Raw genomic sequence first — 12,102 nt, forward strand, 5'->3', positions numbered from 1 at the left:
CAGTAAACATAATTTTAATCCTCTACCAAAATAATGTTAATGGATGACAAACTCTATACTGTGTTCTTTAGCCAAAATATGTAAGAGAATTTTCTAATTAGCAATAAGATTTTATTAAGTGTTTATTATATGTCAGTGAACTGTGCTAATAATTCAGAGAAAGGCAAACCCAACTCTTGCTTTCAAGGAATTCACAGTCACTGTGTACAAATAAGATAAATATAAGATAAACTGGAAATAATCAAAAGAAAGAGTACACTAGAATTAAAGAGGATCAGGAAAAGCTTCTTGCAGAAAGTTGACTTTTAGCTGGAATTTGAAAGATGTCAGGAGATAGAGATGAGGAGGACAAAGTTCTTCTAGTCCTTGAAAATGCCCAGAGTTGGAAGACAGGAAATGTCTTGTAGGAAGAATAGCAAAGGAGACCAGTATCAGTGGATCTCAGAGTATGTTGTTAGAAGACTAAAAAGACTAAAAAGAATCCTATAAGGGCCCATGGTTAAAATCAAGAAGGACTTGAAAAAGACAAATAGAAGATATTATAATTGATCGTGGAGGGGAGTAGAAACCACTGGAGCTCTTTGACCTTCGTTGTAGGAGAATTAGTTTGACAGCTGAATTGAGAAGGAACTGAAATGAAGAAAGATTTAAGGCAGGTAGCTAGATCTGTAAAACAACAGAAATGGCTGTTGATGAAATGGTGAGGAATTGAGGATGAAAACCTTAGGTTTTCAAGCTTGGGTGAGAGGATGGTGGTACTCTCAATGAGAAAGTCAGGAAGAGGGGAGGGTTGTGGGGGGGAAATAATGAGTTCAGTTTTGGACATGTTAGGTTTAAATGTCTAATAGGCATTTGGAATGGGAGGCTGGAGGTCAGCACAAAAATAGATTTTAGAATCATTAGGATAGAGATGATAATTGAATCCATGAGGGCTGATGAATTTATCAAGTGAAATAGAATAAAGGGAGAAGGAAATCCAAGACAGAGCACTGGGGATGCTCATGTTAGACGATCTGATTTTGATAAATGTTCAGCAAAGAACACTGAGAAGGAACAGTCAGAAAGGTAGGAGAACCAGGAAATAATATCATGAGAACCTAGAGAGAAGAAACTGTTAAGAAGAGGGTGATCAGCAGTGTCAAAAGCTACAGAGAGACCAAGAAGAATAAGTAAAGACTTCTAGATTTAGTTTCAGTTAAATAATCTGATCTGAAGAAAGTGAGAGGAAAGGGAGTGGAAGAACCTTTAGCAGTTGACTATAAGGAGTTATAAAAGCAAAGAGGAAAAATATGGAATAATAGACAAGACAGATAAATCAAACAAGATTTTTTATTTTTTATTTTTATTTATTTATTTTTTAGGATTAGACAGGGTAATAACCTGGGAAAGAACTGAGGAGTGGAAGGATTTGAGGTCATGGTGAGGAGGAAGAACAGGTTTTGGGAATGTAAGGTAGTGGAAGAAGTAGAATGACAATAGATTGTGTTCACATAAAAAATTTCAAGAGTTTATGAGCATGAAAGTGGTATTTTTGTGGATTATGCCAATATCAGGTATATCAGCCTATTTATTGATAAGATGGGATGAAAGAGCACATCATGTAAAATAAGTATGTTGTGGATCTGTGAGATTTGGGTGTTTCAAGGAGCATCTGTATATACTGAAGTCCTCTTGTATGAGGGCAGGATTTGAGAAAAAAAATACTGTCAATCAGGGATTGAATTCACTAAGGAAGGAAGGAGAATTTCCTGGAGTACAATAGACAACAGTGACCAAATTTGCTTAAAAAGAAAAATGGTGTTGAGTTGAACCTTACTCTCGTCAGCTCTTTATTGGTTTGCTGTTGGTAGGAAACAAGATTTTAGATCATTCAATAATTAAGAAAAAGGAGACTTACCTAGAGGAAGCAGCCAGAGCAAGGATATTCAGAGGGGACACCCTGTTTATTTGCTTTTTTGCATAGTTTCTTGGTATTGGTAATACTATTGATTCAAGCTTCTTCTGCAAGGAACAAGAGTTTTGGGGACCAGGTACTAAGCTACATTAACTAATTGAGCCCATTAATCAACAAAGAATCAAGGAGGAGCTTGATTTCTCTTAAAAGATAGAACTGGTTTTACCTGTGGGATAGTGCCTTAGGAAGATTTATCCCAGGCAGAGCCCTAAGAAATATTGTTCCTCCATGCACAAAAGGCTATAAAACTATGCATACCCATTGATCTGGCAGTATCACTACTAGGTCTGTATTCAAAAGAGATCATAAAGCCCACTTGTGCAAAAATGTTTGTAGCATTTTGTGGTGGCAAAAAAATTGGAAATTGAATGGATGCCCATTGATTGGGAAATGGCTGAATGAATTATAATATGAATGTAATAGAAAATTATTGTTCTATAAGAAATGATGAGGAGGCTGATTTCAGAAAATCCTGGAAAGACTTAAAAGAACTGAAGCTGAGTGAAGTGAACAGAACCAGGAGAATGTTGTACAAAATAAGATCATATGATGATCAACTATGATGGACTTAATTTTTTTCAATAATATAGCAATTCTAATAGACTTGGGATGAAAATGCTATCTATATCCAGAGAGAAAACTATGGAGACTGAATGCAGGTTGAAACACATTATTTTCACCTATTTTTGTTTGTTTGTTTGCTTTTCCTTATAATTTTTCTCTTTTCTGATTTTTCTTTCACAACATGACCACTATGAAAATATGTTTAAAATGATTGTACATATATAACATATCAGATTGCCTACTATCTTGGGGAGGGAGGGAGAAAAAAAATTGGAACTCAAAAATCTTATAAAAATGAATGTTGAAAACTATTTTTATATGTAACTAGAAAATTAAAATACTATTGAATAAAAAAAAAATTTTGTCCCTATTACAAATTATAATATTAACTCTGGATCACTGTCTTGTCATGGTAGAGGGGCTTGTGCAATTCAGTGAAAAAATGAATTATACCATGCAGGGTTACCCAAAATGGACAGATCATAGTGGAGAGTTCTAACTTCCACCAAGGATATAGCAAACTACTCCAGTAACTTTGCCAAGAAAACCACATGGATAGTACTAAAATGATAAAAGAAGTGACATTGGAAGATGATCATAGGAGACTAAAATGCTAAAGTAGAAAATTAAAGGTAATTGGAATATTAGGCAAGTTTGGCCGTGGAGTACAAAATGAAGCAGTGCCGAGACAATAGAATTTTGTCAAGATGCTCATAACAAGCACTCTTTTCAGCAACCCAAAAAACAATTTTACATGTGGACTTCATCAGATGGTCAGTATAGAAATTAGAGTGATTATATACTTTGCAGCCAAAAATGAAAAAGTTCTAAACAATCAGTTAAAACAAAACCTAGAGTTGACTATTATTTAGATTACGAGCTTCTTTTTGCAAAATTTAGGCTTAAATTGAAGAAAGTAGGGAAAACCATCTGACCATATAGGTATGATCTAAATAACATTCTTATGAATATGAAATGGAAGTGATCAATATAGATTTATCTACTAAACAGTGTCTGAAGAATTATGGACAGAAGTTTGCAAAATTGTAAGAGAGGCAACAATATTCCAAAGAAAAATAAAAGCAAACCAAGAAAGCAAAATGACTGTCTGATAAGGCTTTACAAAAAGCTGAGAAAGAAGGAAAGCAAAAGGGAAAGGAGAAAAGGAAAAATATGACCAATTAAATGCAGAATTCCAGAGAATAGCAAGAAGAGATAAGAAACTTTTCTTAAATGAACAATTCAAAGAAATCGAAGAAGGATTGGAAAGGCAAGAGATCTCATCAGAAAACTTAGACATATCATGGGAAAGTTTCATGCAAAAATGGGCATGATTAAAGACCAAAAAATAAAAATGGAAGAGATTTAACAGAAGCAGAAAAGATTAAAAAGTGTCAACAAGACACAAAAGAATTATATAAGAAATATCTTAACGTTAGCTATAAAAATCATGGTTTGGCTACTGCTGTAAAGCTAGACATCATGAAGAATGAAGTCAAGTGGACCTTAGAAAACATTGCTAGCAATAAGGTGAGTGGAGATGTTGGAATTCCAGTTGAACACTTTAAAATTCTAAAAGTTGATGCTGTTAAAGAGCTGAACTCAATATGCCAGCAAATTTGGCCTTATATCAGTTAATGTTCCAATTCTAAAGAAGAGAAATATCAAGAAATGTTCAAATTACTAAACAATTGCATTCACTTCAAACACCAGCAAGGTTATGCTTAAGAATCTGCAAATTAGGCTTCAGCTATATGTGAACTGAAAATTAACGAAAGAGCAAATTATGAGTAATTGTTGGATTATGGAAAAAAAACAAACAAACAAGGGAGTTCCAGGAAGACATCTACTTCTGCTTCATTGACTATACTAAAAGTCTTTGATTATGTGAATCACAACAAAACACTTGTGCAGTAAGTATTTCAAGAGATGGGAGTACCAAATCATCTTACTCATCTTTTGAAAAACTTGCATTGGGGCCAAGAAGCTACAGTTAGAACCAAACATGGAACAACTGAATGGTTTAAGATTGAAAAAAGGACTATGATAGGGTTGCATATTGCCATCTTATTTAACTTATATGCAGAGTACATCATGTCAAGTGTCAGATTGGATGAATGAACAGCCAGAATTAAGGTTGCCAGGAAATACATCACTAATCTCAGATATGCAGATGCTCTTTCTGATGACAGAAAGTGAAGAGGAATTAAGAAGCTTCTTAATCAGCCTCATTTATAAAATTTAGAGAATTGACCCAAATTTATAAGAATACAAATCATTCTCTAATTGATAAATAGTCAAAGGATATGAACAGACTATTTTCTGGTGAAATTAAAACCATTTCTAGTCATATGAAAAAATTTTCTAAATCACTATTGATCAAAAATGCAAACAATTCTGAGGTACACAACTCTCACATTGGCTAAGATGACAAGAAAATATGATGATAAAATTTGGAGGGGATGTCAAAAATGGGAATACTGATACATTGTTGGTGGAGTGTAAACTGATCCAACCATTCTGGAGGACAATTTGGAACTATGCCCAAAGGTCAATCAAACTGTACCTGCCTTTTGATCCAAAAGTGTCTCTACTGGGTCTGTCATCCAAAGACATCATAAAAAAGGGAAAAGGACCCACATGTGCAAAAATGTTTGTAGCAGCTCTTTTTTGTAGTGGCAAGGAACTGGAAACTGGAGAGAGTGGAGGAAAGAGAAGGAACAAAATTTAGAACAAAAGATTTTGCAAAGGTGAATGTTGAAAATTATCTTTGCATAGATTTTGAAAATAAAAATATTTAATCTGGAAAAATAAAACAAAAAAGAACCATTTATGTATCAAGCAGTCCACTACATGTGACTCTAAGGAAAGTACAAAGGTGATTATGATATTGTTTCTATCTTCATGAAGCTTCTAGTATTTCGTTTTATGATAACATCTTGGAATGTTTATAATTTTCAGAAAATAGAGTAAGGTATGACACAGGAATAGATCATTTGTATCCATTAAAACTATATTTTATCTAGAATAAAGAATAAAACCTTACTTAATTTAAAAAAATAAGAAATGATCAACAGAATGATCTCAGAAAGGCCTGGGGAGACTTGCATAAACTGATGCTAAGTGAAGTAAGTAGAACCAAGAGAACATTGAACACAAAGAGGACTGTGGGGACTGAATGTGGTCTCTTTTGGATCTGATTTTTCTTGTACAGCATGATAATTGTGGAAATATATATAGAAGAATTGTATATGTTTAACATATATTAGGTTACTTGCTCTCTAGGGGACAGGATGGGGAAAGGGAGGGAGAAAAAACTTGGAACACAAGATTTTGCTAGTGAATGTTGAAAACTGTCTTTGCATATATTTTGAAAATAAAAAGCTATTTTTTTTAAAAGAACATTCTTTATTATGATAATAGAGAATAGTGCAAAAGCTGCCTTAAAGTTTAACATAAAAACAAACAAACAAACCCAAAACACTAAGATCTTAGCTATTGGTCTCATTGTAGAGGGAGCAGATGTGTCAGGTTTTATATTATTGGGCTCCCAGATGATTGTAGATCGGTGATTGCAGCTATGAAATTAGAGGATGCTTGTTCCTTGGAAGGAAAGTCATGACAAATCTGAACAGAATACTAAAAAGCAGAGACATCACACTACCAACAACAGTTTATATAGTCAAAATTATGGTTTTTCCAATAGCAGTTTATAACTGTGAGAATTAGACATTAGGGAAAGCTGAACTCTGCAGAATCAATGCTTTTGAATCATTCTAGAGACTTTTGGAAGTCCCTTTGACAGCAAAGAAATCAAATCAATCAGTACTTAAAGAAATTAATTCAGGCTACTCATTGGAAGGTCATACTAAAGCTGAACCTTAAAATACTTCAACCACATAATTAGAAGATGGAACTCTTTAAAAAAAAAAGAATCTGATCTTGGGAAAAGTTGAAGGCAAAAAGAAAGGGAGGCAGCAGAGGATGAGATAGATAGATCATAGAGAGTATCATGGAAACTTGGACAGATTTTAAGAGATAATGGAGGATAGAAGGGTCTGACTATAGTGTCATAAAGAGTCAGACACTTAATGACTAAACAACACCATATTAGATTTTAGAATATTAGAATATTTTTGGAGAAATGCCTTCTGAAAATCCCCTTGTTTACTCTTTTTAAGGACTTCCCTTTCAGTTTGGTCCAAGGGAAACAAAGAGATAACTTCTTTCTTTGAATTTGATCAAATTGAGAGGTTGATCTTAGTTATAAATAAGATTAAGTTGCAGATAATTCAAAGTAGAATTGATTCAAGTGAAACCAATGACTTCAGACTAGGACACTGTTAAAATGTTATTTATTAATATTTTATAATATAAGTGAAATCTTAGTGCTGTTTTATTCAAGTTGTTTTTTTTCAGTTATTTATGACTCTTGCTGAACCTATTTGACATTCTCCTGACAAATAGAAGCTGTTTGCCATTTCCTTCTCTAATTCGTTTTTACAAATGAGGATCTGAGGCAAACAGGGTTAATTGACTTGCCAGTATTTGAGGCTGATTTGAATTTGGGAAGATCTCTCTCCCTATCTCTAAGGTGCACCTAGCTGCCCTTTAGTGCAATATGTTTCCACAACTGTATTTGTAGTTAGCCTAGTTAGGGAAAAAAGACAAGCCTTAGTTAAGGAAAATAGTCTTTTCTATGATAATTTCAAGAGTGTTTGAGTAAAGCTCAAAGATAGTGTGGTATTCTTAATGATCTATTGTTTCTTATACCTTAGAAGTAGAAATAGTCTATTAGCATTTTACTCATGTCAGATAAATTACTTTGTCTGTATATTTGACATTTGCCACATGTCTTCCTGGTTTAGCAAGTCAACTTGCATTTTCTTTTTTCAGGAATGGAGAAAAATCACATTGGATAAAGCCCATAATAAAAAAGTGTCCAAAAAAATCTTCTTCTACCTATAATTTAGTTTACAGTATCTTTTAAAACAAAATAATAACAACTTTCACATGATTCATCTTTTCAGCTAAAAGACTTAAAACTTAAAGTATACAAGATTCAATTAAACCTAATAGCATTTCTGCAAAGTAGGGAAGATATATAATGAAATCATTTTAATTACCATTAAAATTATATAAGGGACACATAACACAGCAGCAATGACTTTACATTTGGGTTGTGATTTTCTTCTGAGGACTTAAATGCTTTTGAAATATTAGATGGTAACATGTGCCATTCTTTTTTTGGTGGGGGAGGGGTTGGAAAGAATAAGGAATGGAGGGGAAAATTGTACTTAGAAAATCTTGGATCAGAAAACAGCAGCAGTACAATCTAGTTGCACAACCAAAATGTGTGACTTCACAAAAGATCAGATAGCAGAGTTTGAGGCATTCCAGATGTTTGACTGAATAGGAGATGGAAAGATGTTATACAGCCAGCCTGGGGATGTGATGCAAACCCTGGGCCAAAATCCTAGCAATGGTAAAGTCCTCAGAGTCTTGGGGGATCCTAAGAGTGATGAGATGAGTGTGAAGGTGCTGGACTTTGAACCCATTCTGCAATGCTGCAGACTGTAGCAAAAAATAAGGCCTATGACCTCTATAAAGACTTTATAGAAGAGCTCTAGGTGTTTGATAGGTAAGAGAATGGCACTGTCAACAGATATGAAATATATCCTCATCACCCTTGGTGAAAAGATAACAAAGGTACGAAGTGGAAGTGTTGGTGTGAGGGCTTGATGACAGCAGTGGTTGTGTCATTTATGAAGACTTAGTCTAAATGGTGCTTAATAATTGAGAACTATTCTTTCTACAAAGAACCTCTTGATCTCCTGTCTGCCTTGAATTAACTTTGTGCTTTTAACTCCTAAGAATATAGAAAGACAATGGTCAATTCCATTGCAGATTAAATCAATCCCTTGAATTAGCTCTAAAGAAAACACAAAATTTTGCTAATTAACCACAAGTACATAAAATATTAGTAAAAGGGATAAAGGTTGGATAATTGTATTATCCCTCCAGGTGGTACTGATGGGGTAGAGAGGCTGTAATTTTATTCTCTATGGAGAGGAAATGATGATTTTTACATAGGAATGATGACATTGAATATGACACTGTAGTATATGAGACTTTACAATATGTCTATGATCTGAGCATCAGTTTAGGTAAATTCATGGGAGACATCCCTAAATTAGATGTAGAGTGGTGAGTTTTGCAGTTGTAATGGTTTCTAAAGGTGCCTAGATGTCACAGTAGAGAAAGAATTGGGCTTAGAATTGGGAAGTCTCATGTCCATGAGTTCAAACTCCACCTTCAACATGTATTAACTCTATGACCCTGGATAAGTCACTTAACTCTCTTCAATCTATAAAATGAATTGAATAAGGAAATGGCAAACCACTATGTATCTTTACCAAGAAAAACCCAAATGGGGCCATGAAGAATTGGACATGACTGAAATGATGAGTATAATGAGAGATAATTGTGAATTACCTCTTAAACATCATCTACTCAGTCAGAGAAACATTGTGATTTGTCTAGGTGGTAGAGAGTATGATTTTGGTAAAGTAACAACTGAAATGCTTATCAGATTTGCAAATGACATAATGAACAACAATTAGCATCTAGAAGAATTTTCCTGGGCAAAAGTACTGGGTTGAATCCAAGGAAATAAAATTCAGTAGGGATAAAATGTAAAAAATAAATATGTATATGATAAAAAATTTTTAAAGTCATATAATTAGTTATTAAAATTATCTTCACAAGTATGAGATGAGTGTGTATGTGTAAGTTGATGTTTTAAAAATATGTATATATTTTTTAAAGGTTGTGGTTTAGAAAATTTTTAAATTTCTGGACTCCTTTTTGTAATCATATATTGTTTTAAAAACAATTTTTCTGAACAGTACACTTAGACTAACTCTTCACCTCCACCAAACTTTGCTATATATAAGTTGTTTTTGGAAGGGATTCTTTTCTTCCTATTACTTTGCCAATAAGTGCCAGTGTTTGTACATAGGATCCCTTCATGCTTTGGTTAATTATTAATTTCTGTTAGTGTTTGGTCTTTTCTTACAGGCCCAATAAAGTGATAGTATCATTGTAATACTATGAATTCTGGTTTAATTGAAAATATGCATAAATTTACTTGTTTGCAACTTTTGGAAAAAGTGGATAGGTCATTCATCTTTCTGTTCTTTTTACAATTAATACAGAGCCCCACAGTTGCACCACCTTACAGCAGACTTGGGTAGTAAAGGTAAAACTGATCAAAATAACAGGGGATTCCTTGCTTGTACAGAGTAGGTGTTCACTCAGTGATTTAATTGAAGTGAAAAAAATTCTCACCTGGAATATTACTTGAAAGAGCTCCAAAATCCAAATTCAGTTCTTCAACTTGCTTGTCACGAAGTTCTGTGAGAAAGACCTATATGTTTACTGATTCCCAGATCAGTTTTTATGTTATAGTTTGCATGTTTTAACTTGTAATAGTTCAAGAGTCCTGAAACCTGTCTGCCTAGAATGTTTATGTCAGCAAACCCACAAATTGTGGGTGGTTGTTGGTTGGTTTGTTTTTTTGTTTTTTTGGTTTGTTTTGGCAGAGGTAGGCTTTTCACACGCCTGTTTCTATTTTGATCATTATACTTGCTTTGTACCCAAAGTAGCTAATTCAGGCAATTTTGGCACCATCACCTCCAGGTGAATCTCCCTGAGAGCTTTTAGAGTGTTTTCCTTTTGTCATCAAAGATCCAGACGGTCTTATCCCTCCTTAGTAATAGGCATGCTTGTCATACAGGCTACCACATGTTTGTGGCCTCTCCCCAAAATGGTACAGTCACCTGATTAATCAGATGGCCATCCCACTCTGTGTGAGTATTGTGCTAGGAAAATGTGACTTGTTGAGGTGGGAAGTGAAGCTGCCAGCACTATGAGGAAATAAGCTGGGTGCTCCAGGAGATCTCTCTTAAGATTCCTTCTTGGTTCATGTCTCTTCCTTAATGGATTAATGAAGTCCATTGTAACTCAACTTGCTTTTTTTTTTTTTTTGTCTGGAAAAACTCCATAGGATGGCTGCATTTGCTACTGGGCATGACAGAGAGGTAAGTTAGCTAAGTCTCTAAAACTAGAGGGACCAGAATCTGTTATAGATATTAGGGACAAGGATAAAGGGACAATGAGATTTCATTGATATAGAGAACATCCACTTCTATTCAACTTTTAAAGAGTTTCCTAGACTTCTGAGAACTTAAGTAATTTACCCCAAATCACATACCCATTATATGTGAGAAGTTATGAATTTAGGTCTTCTGGATCCCAGACTACCTCCTATTCATAGCTGTTCCTCATTACAACTTGTATATCACACCAAAACTGAATGCCTAGGCTATTTGTTGATTGGGTTTATAAGAGGGTCTTGGACAAATCTCTTCTCAATGGTAATGACCTATGGATAGAAATCCTTTTTTGGAGGATGGGGTGCTTGAAGTATCAGATTTCCCTTTTGGGTAGAAAAGAACAAAAGGTTCCTATCTTTTACCTGTAGCTAAGACAGTATGAGCTAGAACTTTCACTTGAAAATTTAATTAGTTTCTTCTTTGGAACATTTCAATCTTTTATAGAAGTTTCTGTCATATTTGGAATATAACTCTAACTTAAAATTATGAATGAAAAGTTTCCAACTAGTTTAAGTTGGTTTTACCTTCTTAAGCTATTATGTTTTTTTCTATGAGATTTATGTTTGTGAAAGCAAAATGATTATAATTTTCAGGTTATAAAATTATTCTTAAAATGTGCTTATAGAATTTTAAAGCCGGATTTGGCTAAAAAAAAAAAAAAGCATCTGAAAAGCAGAATAGAACTAGAAAAGAGTAGAAAAATTAAGTGCTCATGATGGAATCAAGTGTGATAGTGGCAGTATGCATAGTTGATAGAAAGTTAGTGGTATCCCAGTAAGGATAATCCTGCAAAACTTCTCTTCCCAGCTACTTGACTACATTGTTAGAGTGAGTTTTCTTACTGGAAAATTTTAATTGAATTTAATTAGAAAATTTAATTGAGAAAATAGTATGCAGTGGTCTGGTAATTTTTGTATCTAATAGTATTTGCTAAAATGTCTGGTCAGTAATGGTAAACATAAATTAAGTAGTGCTGTATGCTAAACTCTGAGGATACAAATGTGAAAGAAAAAAAAAAGTCCTTGCTTTCAAGAAATTTACAATATAACTGGGGAAGGTCTAGTAATTTTGTATCTAGTGGCCCAGGTGCTAAACTGTCTGGTCAATAATGGTAAACATAATTTAAGTACTGCTGTATGCTAAATTCTGAGGATACAAATGTGAAAGAAAAAAAAGTCCCTGCTTTCAATAAATTTATAATGTAACTAAGGAAGACAGTATAAGAAAGGGAGCTAAAAAGAGAGGGAGGGTGGATATATTCTAAGAGGCATTCTAGAGAAGTCAGTCAGATTTGTCCCAGATTAATGCAGCCAGATAAGCTAAACTCTCTCCTTAAATGGAGGTTTGGAATTCAGGGCTCCACCCTTCAAACCGAGAGGTGGGAAAGAGGTTAAGGCTGAAGAGATC

At 34.1% G+C, this 12,102-nt stretch overlaps 1 pseudogene; it reads left to right on the forward strand.

Moving 5' to 3' along the window:
- Nucleotides 1-821: 821 nt before the first annotated feature.
- On the forward strand, nt 822-10,330 carry LOC141561280 (myosin light polypeptide 6-like; annotated as a pseudogene).
- Nucleotides 10,331-12,102: the final 1,772 nt, after the last annotated feature.

This window comes from Sminthopsis crassicaudata, chromosome 3 (genome assembly GCF_048593235.1).
Source record: "Sminthopsis crassicaudata isolate SCR6 chromosome 3, ASM4859323v1, whole genome shotgun sequence".
NCBI classification, from domain to species: Eukaryota; Metazoa; Chordata; class Mammalia; order Dasyuromorphia; family Dasyuridae; genus Sminthopsis; species Sminthopsis crassicaudata.